The sequence below is a fragment of the Podarcis raffonei genome, chromosome 17, assembly GCF_027172205.1.
Source record: "Podarcis raffonei isolate rPodRaf1 chromosome 17, rPodRaf1.pri, whole genome shotgun sequence".
Lineage (NCBI taxonomy): Eukaryota > Metazoa > Chordata > Lepidosauria > Squamata > Lacertidae > Podarcis > Podarcis raffonei.
The window spans coordinates 2,801,486-2,817,300 of record NC_070618.1 but is presented as its reverse complement, the minus strand read 5'-3'; the positions used below and the strand labels follow the sequence as shown (position 1 = coordinate 2,817,300).

Below are 15,815 nucleotides of genomic sequence, written 5' to 3'. Positions count from 1 at the left end.
CATTTAAACGTGCAGAGCTGCAGTGCCATTTCTCTTGCGGAATATTTTCAAAAAGAGCATCGAGTGATATTGAGGACCATCCTAGTCAGCAACAAAAAAACATCCGGTGCGGCGCGAAAAAAAATTGCATTCTGCAATTGTGACCCAGAGTTGGGGGGTCGGGAGTTTGAGAAGCACTGAAATAAATTAGATAAATTCCGTGGCGTGGCTGCAAAGAGCACCCGCGAGCCTCTTCTTCTCCTTCTTCTTCTTTTTCTTCCAGGGCGGCGCCTTCGCGCCAAAATTAATAAAATAAAGAAACCGAGGAGGAGAAACTGTCGAGATGCCGCCGGGAGTTGGGGGCGGCTGAGGGGAGTCTCCTCGGGTTACCTCAGGCGGAGGCGGAGCGGGGGGCGACGAGGGACCGCGGCCGGCCAGGCGGGCCGAGGAGGAGGCGAGGCGAGGAGCCCTGTGGGCCCGCCCGGCCTTTGTCTGGCCTCGGGGCCTGCGGCGCCGGCGTCGGGGCGGAGCCGAGGAGGAGAGGTAGGGAGGCGCGGGCGAGGCGAAGGCGCCCGGGGCCCGGCTCTCGAGGAGTCCGGCCGAAGGGGCGGGCCGCCCGGGGTGGTGCCGACAGAGAGAGGGTCAATTCCCCCTTGTCCGGAGGAGGCCCTCCCGCCTTCCAGCCCCGCGAAGCATTTCCACGCAGGCAGCTCTGCACATGGGGGCTGCTTCCCCTGCCCGAAAAACCCAGCGGGGGGGGGGTTCACTTGGAGGCCTCCTCCTTTTAGCCCCCCAGGAGAGGGGAAGGGGTGCTGGGGGAAGGGGGTGGCTAGGGGGCTCAGCTTTGGCTGCTCATTTTTATGGAGCAGTCAAGTAATTTCGTTGTCCCTGAGAGGGGGCAATGACAATAAAGATGATGAATTCTGGTGCTGGAGAAGACTCTGGAGAGTCCCATGGACTGCAAGAAGATCCAACCTCTCCATTCTGAAGGAAATCAGCCCTGAGTGCTCACTGGAAGGACAGATCCTGAAGCTGAGGCTCCAAGACTTTGGCCACCTCATGGGAAGAGAAGACTCCCTGGGAAAGACCCTGATGTTGGGAAAGATGGAGGGCACAAGGAGAAGGGGAGGACAGAGGACGAGATGGTTGGATGGTGTTCTTGAAGCTACTAACATGAGCCTGACCAAACTGCGGGAGGCGGTGGAAGACAGGAGTGCCTGGCGTGCTCTGGTCCAGGGGGTCACAAAGAGGCGGACACGACTAAACAACAACTACTCCTCTGCACCCATTTTCCATCAAGCTCCACCCTGGTTCCCTGTTGCAGACCCTCCAGCATTTCTCCAGTGAAAATGTTGCTGTTTAGTCGTGTCCGCCTCTTCGTGACCCCCTGGGCCAGAGCACGCCAGGCACCCCTGTGCTCACAGAGCACATAGGAAATTCTCCCAAAGATGCCCCATTGGCATGGATGTGCACTGTGCAAGAACGCAGTGATGCTCCCAAAGCGCATGGTTCATGCCAATGGGGCGTGCACAGAACGACTTCCTAGCACATAAGCTTTGTTAAGCTGCTTGTTTTAGCATTTGCCAGAAGGGTTGTTGTTATTTAGTCGTTTAGTCGTGCCCGACTCTTCGTGACCCCCTGGACCAGAGCACGCCAGGCCTCCTGTCTTCCCCTGCCTCACACAGCTTGGTCAAACTCACGCTGGTAGCTTTCGAGAACCATCTCGTCCTCTATCGTCCCCTTCTCCTTGTGCTCTCCATCTTTCACAACATCAGGGTCTTTTCCAGGGAGTCTTTTCTTTTCATGAGGTGGCCAAAGTTTTGGAGCCTCAGCTTCAGGATCTGTCCTTCCAGGGAGCACTCAGGGCTGATTTCCTTCAGAATGGAGAGGTTGGATCTTCTTGCAGTCCATGGGACTCTCAAGAGTCTTCTCCAGCACCAGAATTCAAAAGCATCCATTCTTCGGCGATCAGCCTTCTTTATGGTCCAGCTTTTACTTCCATATATCACTACTGGTAGTTAAACCAGAGCTTTAACTATATGGACCTTTGTCAGCAAGGTGATGTCTCTGCTTTTTAAGATGCTGTCAACAATGGGACGCAGGTGGCACTGTTGGTTAAACCACAGAGCCTAGGACTTGCCGATCAGAAGGTCGGTGGTTCGAATCCCCATGACGGGGTGAGCTCCCGTTGCTCAGTCCCTGCTCCTGCCAACCTAGCAGTTCGAAAGCATGTCAAAGTGCAAGTAGATAAATAGGTACCGCTCCGGCGGGAAGGTAAACAGTGTTTCCGTGCACTGCTCTGGTTCGCCAGAAGTGGCTTAGTCATGCTGGCCACATGACCCGGAAGCTGTACACCGGGTCCCTTGGCTAGTAAAGCGAGATGAGCGGCACAACCCCAAAGTCAGCCATGACTGAACCACAACTGCACTTTGGTTTCTGTCACAGTGTGCTACACCACACTTGAGGCTATTGTTTTGTAGGCCCTTCCTCTACAGCAGAGCTTTCCAAACTGTGTGTTGCAACACATTAGTGTGTTGGCTGTGTAGGTGTGTTGCACGAATGCTCCCCGCACTCCTCCCAGGTGTGGAAAGGGGTTAGTTTAACCTCCACTTTCCTAGTGAAACTGAATTACTGCGTCGCAAAATTATGCATGTCTAAAAAGTGTGTCACCAACATGAAAAGTGTGGAAAGCTCTGATCTACAAGGAAGAGGGATGATGATGATTTGCTTAATGCTGAAATTGCACAGTTGTGGCAGTGGGTTTGTATATACAGCAAAGAGTTTCGTGGTACCTTTAATAATAACACATATATTTATTTATTTATGCATTTATTTATTTCATAAGATTTATATACTGCTTATTGTGAAAACCAACCAACCAGCCAACTGCAAGGTGGTTTCCAAAGAGACTTTAAAACTTTACTTTCCAACCATTGGAAATGACCGCTGGGGGGGAGCACAAAGAGAAGAAACGAGTGAGGCATATGCACCAGCGAAACCAGACGCCTTTATCTGCCCCACCTGCAATAAAACATGTCTCTTCTGTATCGGTCTCTACAGCCACAGTTCGTGCTGTAACTCTCCAGCGGTTTGACTGAAACAGATTAAAATTACCTCAGTTTTCTAAGGATCTGGGTAGGCTTCTAAACAAGAATGTTTATCATGGCATAAGTATGTGGACGAGTGTCCCTTTTATCAGATACATGAAATGCTATCCTTACTTGGCAGACAGAAGAAAAAATGTAAAAAGTGAGTTCTGAGGAAAAGGGAGGCAGGGACACCAGACTGTGACAATTACATTAAAACCTAAATGTAAAATAAGTACAGCAACCATTCAAAAATGTAAAATCCTGGCATTGGTAGATTGCAGCATAATCCATTCCTAGCCATGTCTGCTCAGAAATAAATTATTTTGAATTCAATGAGGCTTAGGCTGAAGTAAATGAGATTACAATTGCAGTCTTAATTAGCACCTATAATGGGATAAAAACCTGTTATCGTGAATCAGGCTGCACACACACACACAGTACCCATATCTGTTGTAACAAAGTGCATTGTGTTTTGCGGGGCAGAAGGGAGGTGTGTTGAAGGGGCTGAAAATTTAATAATCAATTTTGCATTATTTCTACTAGCAGATTCAATTAGCAAAATGTCCAGGCAACTGAGTGCAGTTCTTGTTCTCTGTCCCTCTCTCACACTTTTAAAAGAAAGCAATTGTGGTACAAAAACTTGTACAATTCTGCACCTACCTACCTGGGAGTAAGTCCCATTGAATTCAGTGGAACTTACTTCTGAGTAGATATGAACAGGATCCTGCTGTGAACAGGGATTTTTTAAAAAACGTGCTAGTATACCAGTGAATTCATTTATGATGAGAAATACACCGGATAATTATAAAGTTTCACTGTGGCCAGAGGAATACAGCTTTTTATTTGACAGAATGAATAAAATATGGAATTAGTGAATTGATGTGCACAGTATTTATTACATAAGAAATCCACAGTTTTCTTCATATTTGGACAAATGCAAGTTTCCTCCAAAGAGCTCAAGGCAGCATGCATTGTTCTTCATTCATTTTATCTTCACCAGAACCCTGTGAGTTAGATCAGACTGGAGAAAGGAATAATAGGCCCACGGCAATTGCTATTGCATGGGGAAATGGTGATGCTAACCTAGGTCTCCCAGTTAAAGTAATGGATTACTTTGTGTATGAACTTCAGCAGGTGGATCCATACAATCTTTTCTCACTGCATAGTACTGTATTTTTCGCTCCATAAAACACACTTTTTTCCTCCTAAAAGGTATGGGAAAATGTGAGTGCGTCTTATGGAGGGAATGGCGCTGCGCAGAGGGAGAGCTGTGCAACCCCCGTTCCCCCTCCCGCTTTGATGAAGGGGCGCTGCACAGTTCTCCCTCTCTGCGCAGCGCCTCTCCTCCGAAAGTAATGGAGAGCGAAGGTAATGGAGCGAAAAATACGGTAATTTTTGCAGCCACCTTGTGGAGAATATCTGTATTAACATACCCTTTGTTCAATGGATTGAGTTTACACGGGTTTAGCAGGAAATGGGATCTAAGAAGTAGGGAATCGTTGACACTGTTGGGCAAATGCAGCCATAATCTTTGACTGTTGGTGATCTGTCTTCATGTTCTGCTACCCACACGGTGCTGCTTCAAACCAAGAGATACATAGATCTGAGTCAGAACATTGAGCCATAGGGCGGTGTAGTGTTTTCTACTCTGATGGTGTAGAACTGCCGAGAGGGCTGGGTCTACAACTGTCTTCCCACAATGGAAAAAGGTGTGCATCTGTCTGTCTTGGGAGACAACTGGATACAAACTCCACCTAAGTCCCAATATCCTTCAAGCTGCCAGGAATGCCCTTGGCAATAGAGGCTCTCAATTCCCTCCATTTAAATGCAAAACTCCTCAGGGCCAGACTTCATAATAATAATAATAATAATAATAATAATAATAATAATAATATATAATAATATTATTTTTTGTATTTGTTCTCAAGACATGACCTGGACGGGAGTGGGATTTGAGTGAAGGGCAAAGAGCACAACATTTTCAAGCCAAACCCCAGACAGCTTACCCTGGTTAGCCTCCTTGCCACAACTGCTTTCTCCTACCGGAAACTAGGAGGAAGTGCTTTTTGGTGGGCTCTTTCGTAATCAGACCACTCTCTCAAAGGCACTTCCTCTCAGTTCCAGGCATGCTGAGAGAAGGAGAAAATGCAACTGTGGGTAGCATAGATAGGGGGTGGAAAAAAGGGAGGTGCTTCCTTCTTTCCTCTCTTATGTCCCTTCCACCCTGCTGTGGATTTTTGATGGACGCCACTAGTAAGTTACCGTTGTCATTGTTAATCTCTTGATGTGCAGGGCGGCCTGTTCAATGATCCTGGAATGCAGAAGATGCACGTCGGCAAGACATCCTGACTGAAAACCTACGTGGTTTGCAACAACAAAGTAAGTCAACCCATAGACTTGATTAAAATTAAATTACCTGCTTATCCTGCCGCTCTTCCAGGAGACACAAGTCAGTATATACCGGTGTCCCACAACCTTCACAAATTGAGGGGAGCTGGGTGAAGAGAAAAATACTTATTTCTTTGTTGCCTTTATGTCCCACCTCTAAGGAGCTCAAGGTAGCATGTGTGATTCTTTCCCCTCCTTATTTAATCCCCACAGCAACTGTCAGGGAACTGCCATTGGCTCAGGGGCGAGGGGGGGAAAGACAGGTGGATTACAGAGAGCCCCCAAAGATCATGGGAAGCAGCACTTCCTCAGCGGAGGAAGGAAGCCACGCCTCTAGTGGAGAGGAGATGCGGGGCTCGGAGGAGGCGAGGCGGTGCCAGGACACCTTGCCTGAGCAAAGCGGGGAGGAGGGAGGTCCCCCTTTACCCAAGCCATCCTTGCACAGTAGGCTTTCACGCAGAGAGGGGAGGCGCAGACTGGGCATCAAGAAACTCCTCTGCTGGGGAAGATTTAAGGACTGCCCACTCTCAGATTCTGCTAGTGAATGAGCAAGACATGGAATAGAGGCGCTCTGCATTGTAAAGGTTTTTAGCACCAATAATAAAGCTCTAGAACAGACCAGTGAGGCATCTTGCCTGATTGCTCTCGAGCAACTACCCGATCGCCCTAACAGCAACCCTGTGCGGTAGGTTAGCTGAGAGGCAGTGACCAGCCTAGGGTCACCCGGTAAGCTTCATGGCCAAGTGGGGATTTGAACAATGATCCGTCAGGTCCTAGTCTGACACTCTAACCACTACACCACACTGCACAGTTGCACAGTGAACCTGTCATCTCAGTGTGGATTTAAGCTTTCGTAGCAGATCAGCAAATGCAGCCGTCAAAGGTATAGTGTGTCTTCCTTCCACATCATTAGCATTCAGTAGCTGAGGTTCGGCAATGATCAGCCCAGCTTGGAACCACATACTGAATGATGTATGACAATGAAACTGGGAGATTTGAGCACTCAGACCTTATCATGAGCAAGAGATGGTCGTGAGCTGAGAAGTGACACTGAATATTTTATTCAGTAGGGGAAACCAGCAGTCCAGTCCCAATACTTCTAATCGCCACAAGTTCATTTTTTTTTTTAATCCAATGCAAGAAATCATGAGTGGTTCGAACTCCATGGTCTTCTCTTCCTTGACCTCCAGTTTCTGTGTCTTTCCAGATTAAATATGAGCTTTTACAAAGGAGAGAAGTAAGGCATCGTGTCCCCCATAGAGCTGTCTTTAGACTGTTGCTTTTTAACGTGTTCATAAAATGAACTGGAATTAGGGCAGAGCAGTGAAGTGGCCAGCTTCGCGGAGGAGATGAAACGATTTCCGTTACATAAAGCGAACAAACAGTTCAGAAAGGTGACAAACAAAGATTGCAAATGGTTAGCAATGGACTTTGTTGTTGTTTAGTCGTTTAGTCGTGTCCAACTCTTCGTGACCCCCTGGACCAGAGCACGCCAAGCACTCCTGTCTTCCACTGCCTCCTGCAGCTTGGTCAAACTCATGCTGGTAGCTTCGAGAACACTGTCCCACCATCTCGTCCTCCGTCGTCCCCTTCTCCTTGTGCCCTCCATCTTTCCCAACATCAGGGTCTTTTCCAGGGAGTCTTCTCTTCTCATGAGGTGGCCAAAGTATTGGAGCCTCAGCTTCAGGATCTGTCCTTCCAGTGAGCACTCAGGGCTGATTTCCTTCAGAATGAGAGATTTAATCTTCTGGCAGTCCATGGGACTCTCCAGAGTCTCCTCCAGCACCAGAATTCAAAAGCATCCATTCTTCGGCGATCAGCCTTCTTTATGGTCCAGCTCTCACTTCCATACATCACTACTGGGAAAACCAGAGCTTTAACTATACAGAGCAATGGACTTTAGGCCAAAGAAATAATCTCTCCACCTCGGTGGAATGAGAGCAGGAGGAGCCCCAAGCACAGGCCCAGCAGAAGCACGGCTTTCTCAGATTACGACACACAGCAAAGTGCCCAAGATGCAAACACCCCCCGCAATTACAGTAGACCCTCAATTTGCACGTGATTTATTTACACGACTGCAGCTTTGCACAGGTGGCACTGGCAGCTCACACTTACACAAACATCCTACACCCTTTGGGACCCTTTCCCCGGGGAGGCTTGCCAGTTTGTTGTTACTCCAAGTTCAGATACTTCTCTCAAATATGCAAAGGTTTGAAATAACACTGAATATCATTTTGCTGAAGAAAATATGTATTTTCAGGGAAAGTCTTTTCTTTAAAGGAAATGAATGTTCAGTTCAACACTGCATGGCAAATTTTGATACATGCTAAAGGGAACAACCTGGCTGATCATCAAACAGCCATGAACATTAATGCGTTTAGTTAGCTGGTTCCATTTCTGCCCCACCTTTTCCGAAGGATATCCATATTTTAGTAGCACATATGTGTTAAGTGGGGGGGATTCTGTTAGCTGCCTAGAACCATCTTGTTCTCAGCTCATTTCCTAAGTTTTTCTGAGTCACCCAGGAAAAGACTAAAACATTGCTGATTCATTTCCAGATGGCAAAAGTTGACGGTGTGATAAATGAGGACGCTGCCAGATTTGAAATTCTTTGGCACTGCTTGGTAAGATGTGTCCATTCCAACCTTGTACTCCTGTTATCATCAGATAAAGAATGTATGGTCTTGCCCTATGCATTACCCAAAGCGCTCTTGAAGTCTGGCACTTTGAAAAGGGCTTTGTGGTTTTCTAGGGTTCTAGGTGCCTAGGATGTGGCAAAATGAGCTCAATGTGGACAAGAATAGGCCAAAGTTTCGATCTCTGCATGTAAATAGCATTGATTATAAAACAACATTTGGGAGAATATTGTTTTTAAAGGGTAGAAAAGGGGTAATACCAGAAAAATCCAGTCTGCCTAAACGCATTATTGGTAATTATTGTAGAAAGTTAAACAAACCTTGTCTTTGCTTACAAGTTTAAGCTGCAAAGGATGGATACCTAAACAATATATCATCTTCTAGTGTCTAAATCCATTGCTACAAATGCTATATTGAATTCCACCCAAAGTATCTCCAGAAATGTCTATATGAGGGTAAAAGGCATACAATAATACAGTGGTACCTCGGGTTAAGAACTTAATTCGTTCCGGAGGTCCGTTCTTAACCTGAAACTGTTCTTAACCTGAAGCACCATTTTAGCTAATGGGGCCTCCTGCTGCCACCGCTCCGCCAGAGCACGATTTCTGTTCTCACCCTGAAGCAAAGTTCTTAACCCGAGGTACTATTTCTGGGTTAGTGGAGTCTGTAACCTGAAGCGTCTGTAACCTGAAGCGTCTGTAACCCGAGGTACCACTGTATAATAAATTTTTATGTGAACCACCCTGAGACCTCCAGGTATAGGGCAGTATATAAATTCAAAATAATAATAATAATAATAATAATAATAATAATAATAATAATAATTAGACTTAACATTAAAAACCCGTTTCCATCTTGTGAAAACAATGTTGGAAAGCTATGAAAAGGGTAAAAACAGAAGTAAGGAGGAGGCAAAGAAACTCATTGTAAACCTTCTTTGAGAGACTGCTGTTAATTTATAATTTTGAGGCATAAAATGTTCGCATGTCTTGTGTTATTTTCTTTTTGGTTACTGCCTGCATTAATTTTGTTTCGAACGAGTCCTTGATATTTACAGGGCCCATGACTTTAAAAATATATTCCTGTGGTAATGGCAGGACTGAAAAAGTGGATTTTGCAAGGCCTTAAGGTTTCCAAGAGGCTGGAAGGAGAAGCACGCGTTATCTATTACACAATGATTCAAGGACCTTGCTGCATTTGAACGTATTTCTTATAAACATCAATTTTGTTTGGATATCTGTCAGGATATTTGGACGGTGTATATTGACTTATGGTTGTAGCCAAGGCAGCACTAAAGTAAGGATCCTGTCAGCACAAGGATATCTGCTTGTACAAAAGGGGTTTCCTCTCTTCTCCCGGGGGGTCTCCCAACCTTCCAGAGCAAATCTGGGGGGGGCATGGGGTGCACATGGGACAGGGGCCATTGCCCAAGCAGAACTATTTGCACTAAAGGGGTGTGCTAGTTGAATACTACTCATCGCATATGTTCAAACTGAGATTGCTATATTGATGGTTACTGGATTACTAATGTGAGCTGATGTTTTCTTTTTCTCTCTTGCCTTGTTTCCCCCCATTTGTTTATTTTGTGGTTGTTAATTTTGCTATAAAAATATCCCATTAAATCTTTCATCATTAAAAGGTAGGCATTAATAGTATACTATTTTATTTATTTATTTATTTATTTATTTATTTATTTATTCATTCATTCATTCATTCATTCATTCATTCATTCATTCCAATGCCATATTGCAGATAAGCAGCTTCATAGAGCCATTACAGTGGTACCTCGGGTTACAGACGCTTCAGGTTACAGACGCTTCAGGTTACAGATTCCACTAACCCAGAAGTAGTACCTCGGGTTAAGAACTTTGCTTCAGGATAAGAACAGAAATCACACAGCGGCAGCGCAGTGGCAGTGGGAGGCCCCATTAGCTAAAGTGGTGCTTCAGGTTAAGAACAGTTTCAGGTTAAGAACAGACCTCCGGAACAAATTAAGTACTTAACCCGAGGTACCACTCTACACTAAACCAGGGTTTGCATAAACCATTATTTCAAACCCAGATAATGGTTTAGGTTTACAGGCACATGAAATAACCATGATTAGGAGTCTTCTCTTGTTTCCATCTGCTCAACAGCTGTAGTTTAATAGAGAGAGAAAAATGGGGGTGGGGGTACAGGTGCCCTTATAGATTGAGCAATGCCTGTAATTAGTTTTTCAATTTGAACATGGCTGGACATATATGCCCATCACACAAAGTGAAACCCATGGTTTAGTGGAAATGCATAATATATTACTTAACCTTCTAGAAAGGAGACTGCTGCGACAGTTAAGCAAAGGTTTTGCTTCATATGAGGCTGATTGTGGTTCAAGTCTCTCTTCCTCATCACAATCTGTAACTGAGCCAAAGTAAAACGGACCCCATTAGGTCCAGTCGTGGCCGACTCTGGGGTTGTGGCGCTCATCTCGCTTTATTGGCTGAGGGAGCTGGCGTACAGCTTCCGGGTCATGTGGCCAGCATGACTAAGCCGCTTCTGGCGAACCAGAGCAGCGCACGGAAATGCCGTTTACCTTCCCACTGGAGTGGTACCTATTTATCTACTTGCACTTTGATGTGCTTTCGAACTGCTAGGTTGGCAGGAGCAGGGACTGAGCAATGGGAGCTCACTCCGTCGCGGGGATTCAAACTGCCAACCTTCTGATCGGCAAGTCCTAGGCTCTGTGGTTTAACCCACAGCGCCACCCGCGCACAGTAAGCCATACCCCGGCTTATTGGGATGTGCGAACCGGGCCACAACTAGCACCAGCTGTTACTTGTGACATTCTGGTTTGCTCATGGATTACAAACCTTGACGTGTCCATTCAGACATCACAGCAAACAATGGCTTTGGTGTGATGCCTGAATATAGTTATAGTAGAACCAGTTATATCATGCATAGTTTGGCCTAGCTGTGTATATATAGAATCATAGAATCATAGAGTTGGAAGAGACCACAAGGGCCATCGAGTCCAACCCCCTGCCAAGCATGAAACACCAGCAGAGCACTCCTGACATATGGTTGTCAAGCCTCTGCTTAAAGACCTCCAAAGAAGGAGACTCCACCACACTCCTTGGCAGCAAATTCCACTGTCGAACAGCTCTTACTGTCAGGAAGTTCTTCCTAATGTTTAGGTGGAATCTTCTTTCCTGCAGTTTGGATCCATTGCTCCGTGTCCGCTTCTCTGGAGCAGCAGAAAACAACCTTTCTCCCTCCTCTATGTGACATCCTTTTATATATTTGAACATGGCTATCATATCACCCCTTAACCTCCTCTTCAAATCCTCATGCATTTCCATACTCCTCAAGTAGAACATTGATTGGGGGGGTGGCAGGAAAAGTATTTCTGAGGAGATTCCTGCCATCTACTCCCAAGTTTCTGCTGCTACGAAATGTAAAGATGCATAATAACATTTTTCATTTTCCCCCTTGTCCCTGTATTTTGTTTTAAACAGACTTTGGGGCAAAGTGGAGGAGATTTGAAAGCGGCGCGTTCGGGGTCTTGAGTCATTTTCCAGTTTTTGCATGAAGGCACTAGGTGAAAGTTTAATTGTTTTCATGTGTAAATTGGATAAACGGATTATTTTCTCTCTCTGAGTATACAGGGTGAACCACTCTTCATCTGGGGAAGCGTGTATAGGGATGGTGCTATAGAAATACTGCTAACAATAATTTCAGAGAGGTGCATGTTGGGAATGGGTTTGCAGTGAGCTCAGATGGCCATGTTGAAGGTGGGTTCTGTTGAATGGTTTCTTTAAATGTAAAGGTTCATCATTGTTCCACCCGATGTGTATGTCTTTAAGGGGCCAGAGCAAGGGCCAGAGTAAGATAACGAGACCCTGCTTTACAGCTGTGAAGCATAGCAGGTGCTGCTGAGTTGTATTTGATTAAGGTGTGTCAGCATTTGGGTGTAGTATATAAGGAGCAGCACCTAGCTCTCCCATTACCCTGGGGGTTGGGTTGGTGGTTGGGTCTGGTTTGGTTGTTAATGTATTTAGTGTAAAAGGAGTTTTTGTTTTTCTTATTAAAACCTTGTTTAAGTTATTTTTGAGTCCTTTATTTTTTAATGCATGGTCTCCCCAGCAAGCTCTCTACGCTACTAAACTGCAAACAGCCAACATCTTTGGTTATGGGCCCAGCTGCTGAGTGGATGACTGCATATTTTTGGACTCTGAGAAAGGTTTGAAAACTCCTTCTCCTGTTAGCGTAGTTCTGTGGGTCTGGAAGAGTTCCAGAATGGTTGACCGGGTTCCTGAAGCTGAGAAGGCTCTGGTCTTCCCACAGCTAACAGATGAGAACTATAGTTTATGGTCTTTTCGGGTGGAGGCGCTTTTGACCTCTAGAGAAGTATGGACCTATGTAACTGATGACCCTCCTGACCCTGTGACTAATGCTTGGTCGAAAGGAGATGCAAAAGCCAGGGCGATAATTAATTTGGCAGTCAGTGACCAGCAAGTAGTCTATATAAGAAATAAGAAAACTGCCAAAGAAATGTGGTACAGTCTTGCAGCAGTGCATGTTAGAAAAGAGTCAGCATCTGCATTGACGTTTTTCAAGCAGTTGTACCAGACGAAGTTGCAGCCTGGTGGTGATTTGGCAGCACACTTGGGACGTCTGGAGGCAATACGCGGCGAATTAATTCGAAGGGACATGGAGATACCTGATATTCAGTATGTTTTTATCATTCTTTGTTCCCTTAATGAGGACTTCGATGGTATAGCTAGCCAGATATCTGCTGTTCCACCAGCACAATTAACTGTGGAAGGGGTGACGGCAAGATTAATGGGCGAGTTGGATAGAAGGGAGGCTTGTGCCATAAGCACTCCTATTTCCAGAAGTAATGAGGAACGCCATATGCAAACCTGTGGTGATACAACTGCATTTAAAGCTGCAAAGCGTTGTTGGTTCTGCAATAAGCAAGGACATTTTGCAAAGGACTGCAGAGCCAAAAGAAAGCAAAGTACTCCTAAGTCTGTTTCTGTTCGTCAGTCACGGTCGTCAGCCCAGCAGCCGACATCGTATAGTAGAGACAGAAACGAGCCCCGAGCTTTTCATGCTCGGACAACAGATCGTAAAAGAATTAAAGATGCCAAGTGGAAGTCTTTTATTATTGACTCAGGAGCATCTCAGCACGTTTGCAATGATCGGAGCTTGTTTATTTCTTTCGAAGAGGAAATTGGTAATGTACATTTAGCCAATTCACAAGTCTTGCAGTCGCTTGGCAGGGGTACTGTTAAACTTGACTCTTTAAACATTACAATAGCGAACTGCATTTACTGCCCGTCAGTGGACAATTTATTGTCAGTAAGGTGCTTTGCTCGTCAAGGCATAACTGTGCGTTTCTTAAAGTCAATGTGTGAGTTTTTCGATGGGAACAAACGTCTATTATATGCCCGGGAATCTGATGGTTTATATAGACTGTATTTTCGCACCTACTCCCAATCGCCTATAAATTGCAGAGCAGCACAGTCAAGCCAGGGGTTGAGGAATGTAAGGCCACATTCCGGGTGTGTCCATGAGGCGCACAGAATTCTGGGACACCTGAATTTTGCTGATGTAATTAAGACAAAGAATATTGTTAATGGCCTCAACTTAAAACCATGTAAATTATTTATGCAATGTCTATCGTGTTGCAAGAATAAGATTAAGGTTGCACGCAAGGGTAGGTGCTCAGATAGGAAAGTAACTGAGCCATTTGAGCGTGTACATTGTGATTTAGTTGGGCCACTCCCACCATCATTAGGAGGTTCTAAGTACTGGCTTACTCTGATAGACCAGTATAGTAGATATTGTTGGACTTATGCAATAGCTGAGAAGTCCCAAGCATTTGAGAAGTACAAAGTTTTTTGCAACTGGGTAAAAACGCACTTTAACAAATCAATTAAGAACCTGTTTTCTGACCGGGGCGGGGAATTTGTTTCTGAGGATTTTGAGAAATTCCTGGAAGCGCAGGGGACTACTCATGAGTTATCTTGCCCCCGAAGTCCCTGGCAAAATGGGCTTGTTGAAGTTGTGCAGCGTGACCTACAGGCAGGGGTTAAAACGTATCTGCACGATGCTAATCTGCCCAAAGACTTTTGGGCTGAAGCGCTTAATGCGTTTTGTTATGTTAAAAATCACAGTTATCATTCTGGTTTAGATGTCACCCCCTATGAGAAGCTGTTTAAAAAACGCCCTAATCTGAAATACCTACGCATTTGGGGTTCAGATGTAATTATGCATTATCCCGCTAAACAGAAATTGGGTGAACGTAGTGTCCAGGGAAAATTAATGGGCTACCAGCAGGGGGCGTACAGAATTTACATACCAGCAACTGGCAAATTTCATATTACCAGAAGTATGATACAAACTGTAAATTGGAATGGCGTTGCTGTTTTCCAAGATACTAACGGTATAGATAATATTGAGGAAGAAGAGGAAGAAGCAGCAGCAGGAGGAAATGGTGCTTCTGAATTAATGGAAAAAGACAAAAAGTCTGTTGAATCTGATTTGTTTGATGATTTAAAGTCACAGGCACCCGAGGGGAGGTTAGATTCTCTTGAGTTTTCTGATCGTGAGCTTAGCCTACAGGCATCTCTTCAATCTGACAATGATTTACAACCTGAAAGTAGTGGTTCACTTAGTCCCATTAAGTCTGAGGAGTCTGACTCTCCTTCCGGACTGAGACGTTCAGATAGAAAGAGACAGAAGCCACAACGTTTTGCAGATGAACATTTTAATACTGTGTATGCCAATAAGGCAGTTTTTGAGCCAAAAAGCTACAATGATGTTCAGAAATTACCTAAGCAACAAGCTGCAAATTGGTATTAAGCTATGAACTCTGAGATAGCTTCTTTAAAAGAGCATAACACTTGGTCTCTTGTACCACAAACCCCAGATATGAGACTTATTGATTCAAAGTGGGTTTATAGAGTTAAAATGAATGACAAAAATGAAGTTGTAAGGTACAAGGCTAGATAGTTGCTAGGGTTCTCAACAAATTACAGGTGAAGATTATGATTTGTGTTATTCACCAAGCGTAAAATTTGAAACAGTTAAGCTTTTGTTAAAAGATGCATCACAACGTGGACATTCTGTTTTGAAAGACATGTACAAAGTATGCTTTATGTTTTTGTTCCACAATGATGAACCGCAGGGGAAATGTTGAATGGTTTCTTTAAATGTAAAGGTTCATCATTGTTCCACCCGATGTGTATGTCTTTAAGGGGCCAGAGCAAGGGCCAGAGTAAGATAACGAGACCCAGCTTTACAGCTGTGAAGCATAGCAGGTGCTGCTGAGTTGTATTTGATTAAGGTGTGTCAGCATTTGGGTGTAGTATATAAGGAGCAGCACCTAGCTCTCCCATTACCCTGGGGGTTGGGTTGGTGGTTGGGTCTGGTTTGGTTGTTAATGTATTTAGTGTAAAAGGAGTTTTTGTTTTTCTTATTAAAACCTTGTTTAAGTTATTTTTGAGTCCTTTATTTTTTAATGCATGGTCTCCCCAGCAAGCTCTCTACGCTACTAAACTGCAAACAGCCAACAGGTTCTGACCTGGGAGATGGATAAAGTCCCAGTAAAGTTTCTGTTACTGTGCTAGTGAAGGGGTTGTGTGGTTTGTTATGTTGATTAATGTATTGCACTTGGAAGAGATTTTACAGACATTTGCAGTATCCTCTGCCTATCTTTCTATATGTCTTGCCATGAGCA

General features: G+C 44.8%; 1 long non-coding RNA gene across 1 annotated transcript; it reads left to right on the top strand.

Annotated features, from left to right (window-relative positions):
* The first annotated feature begins 462 nt into the window (after positions 1-462).
* LOC128404604 (uncharacterized) lies at positions 463-15,815 on the top strand. Its single transcript, XR_008328142.1, has 6 exons — positions 463-522; positions 5,361-5,447; positions 8,015-8,080; positions 11,584-11,666; positions 11,807-11,863; positions 15,652-15,815. It is a non-coding gene; the product is annotated as an uncharacterized LOC128404604 (long non-coding RNA).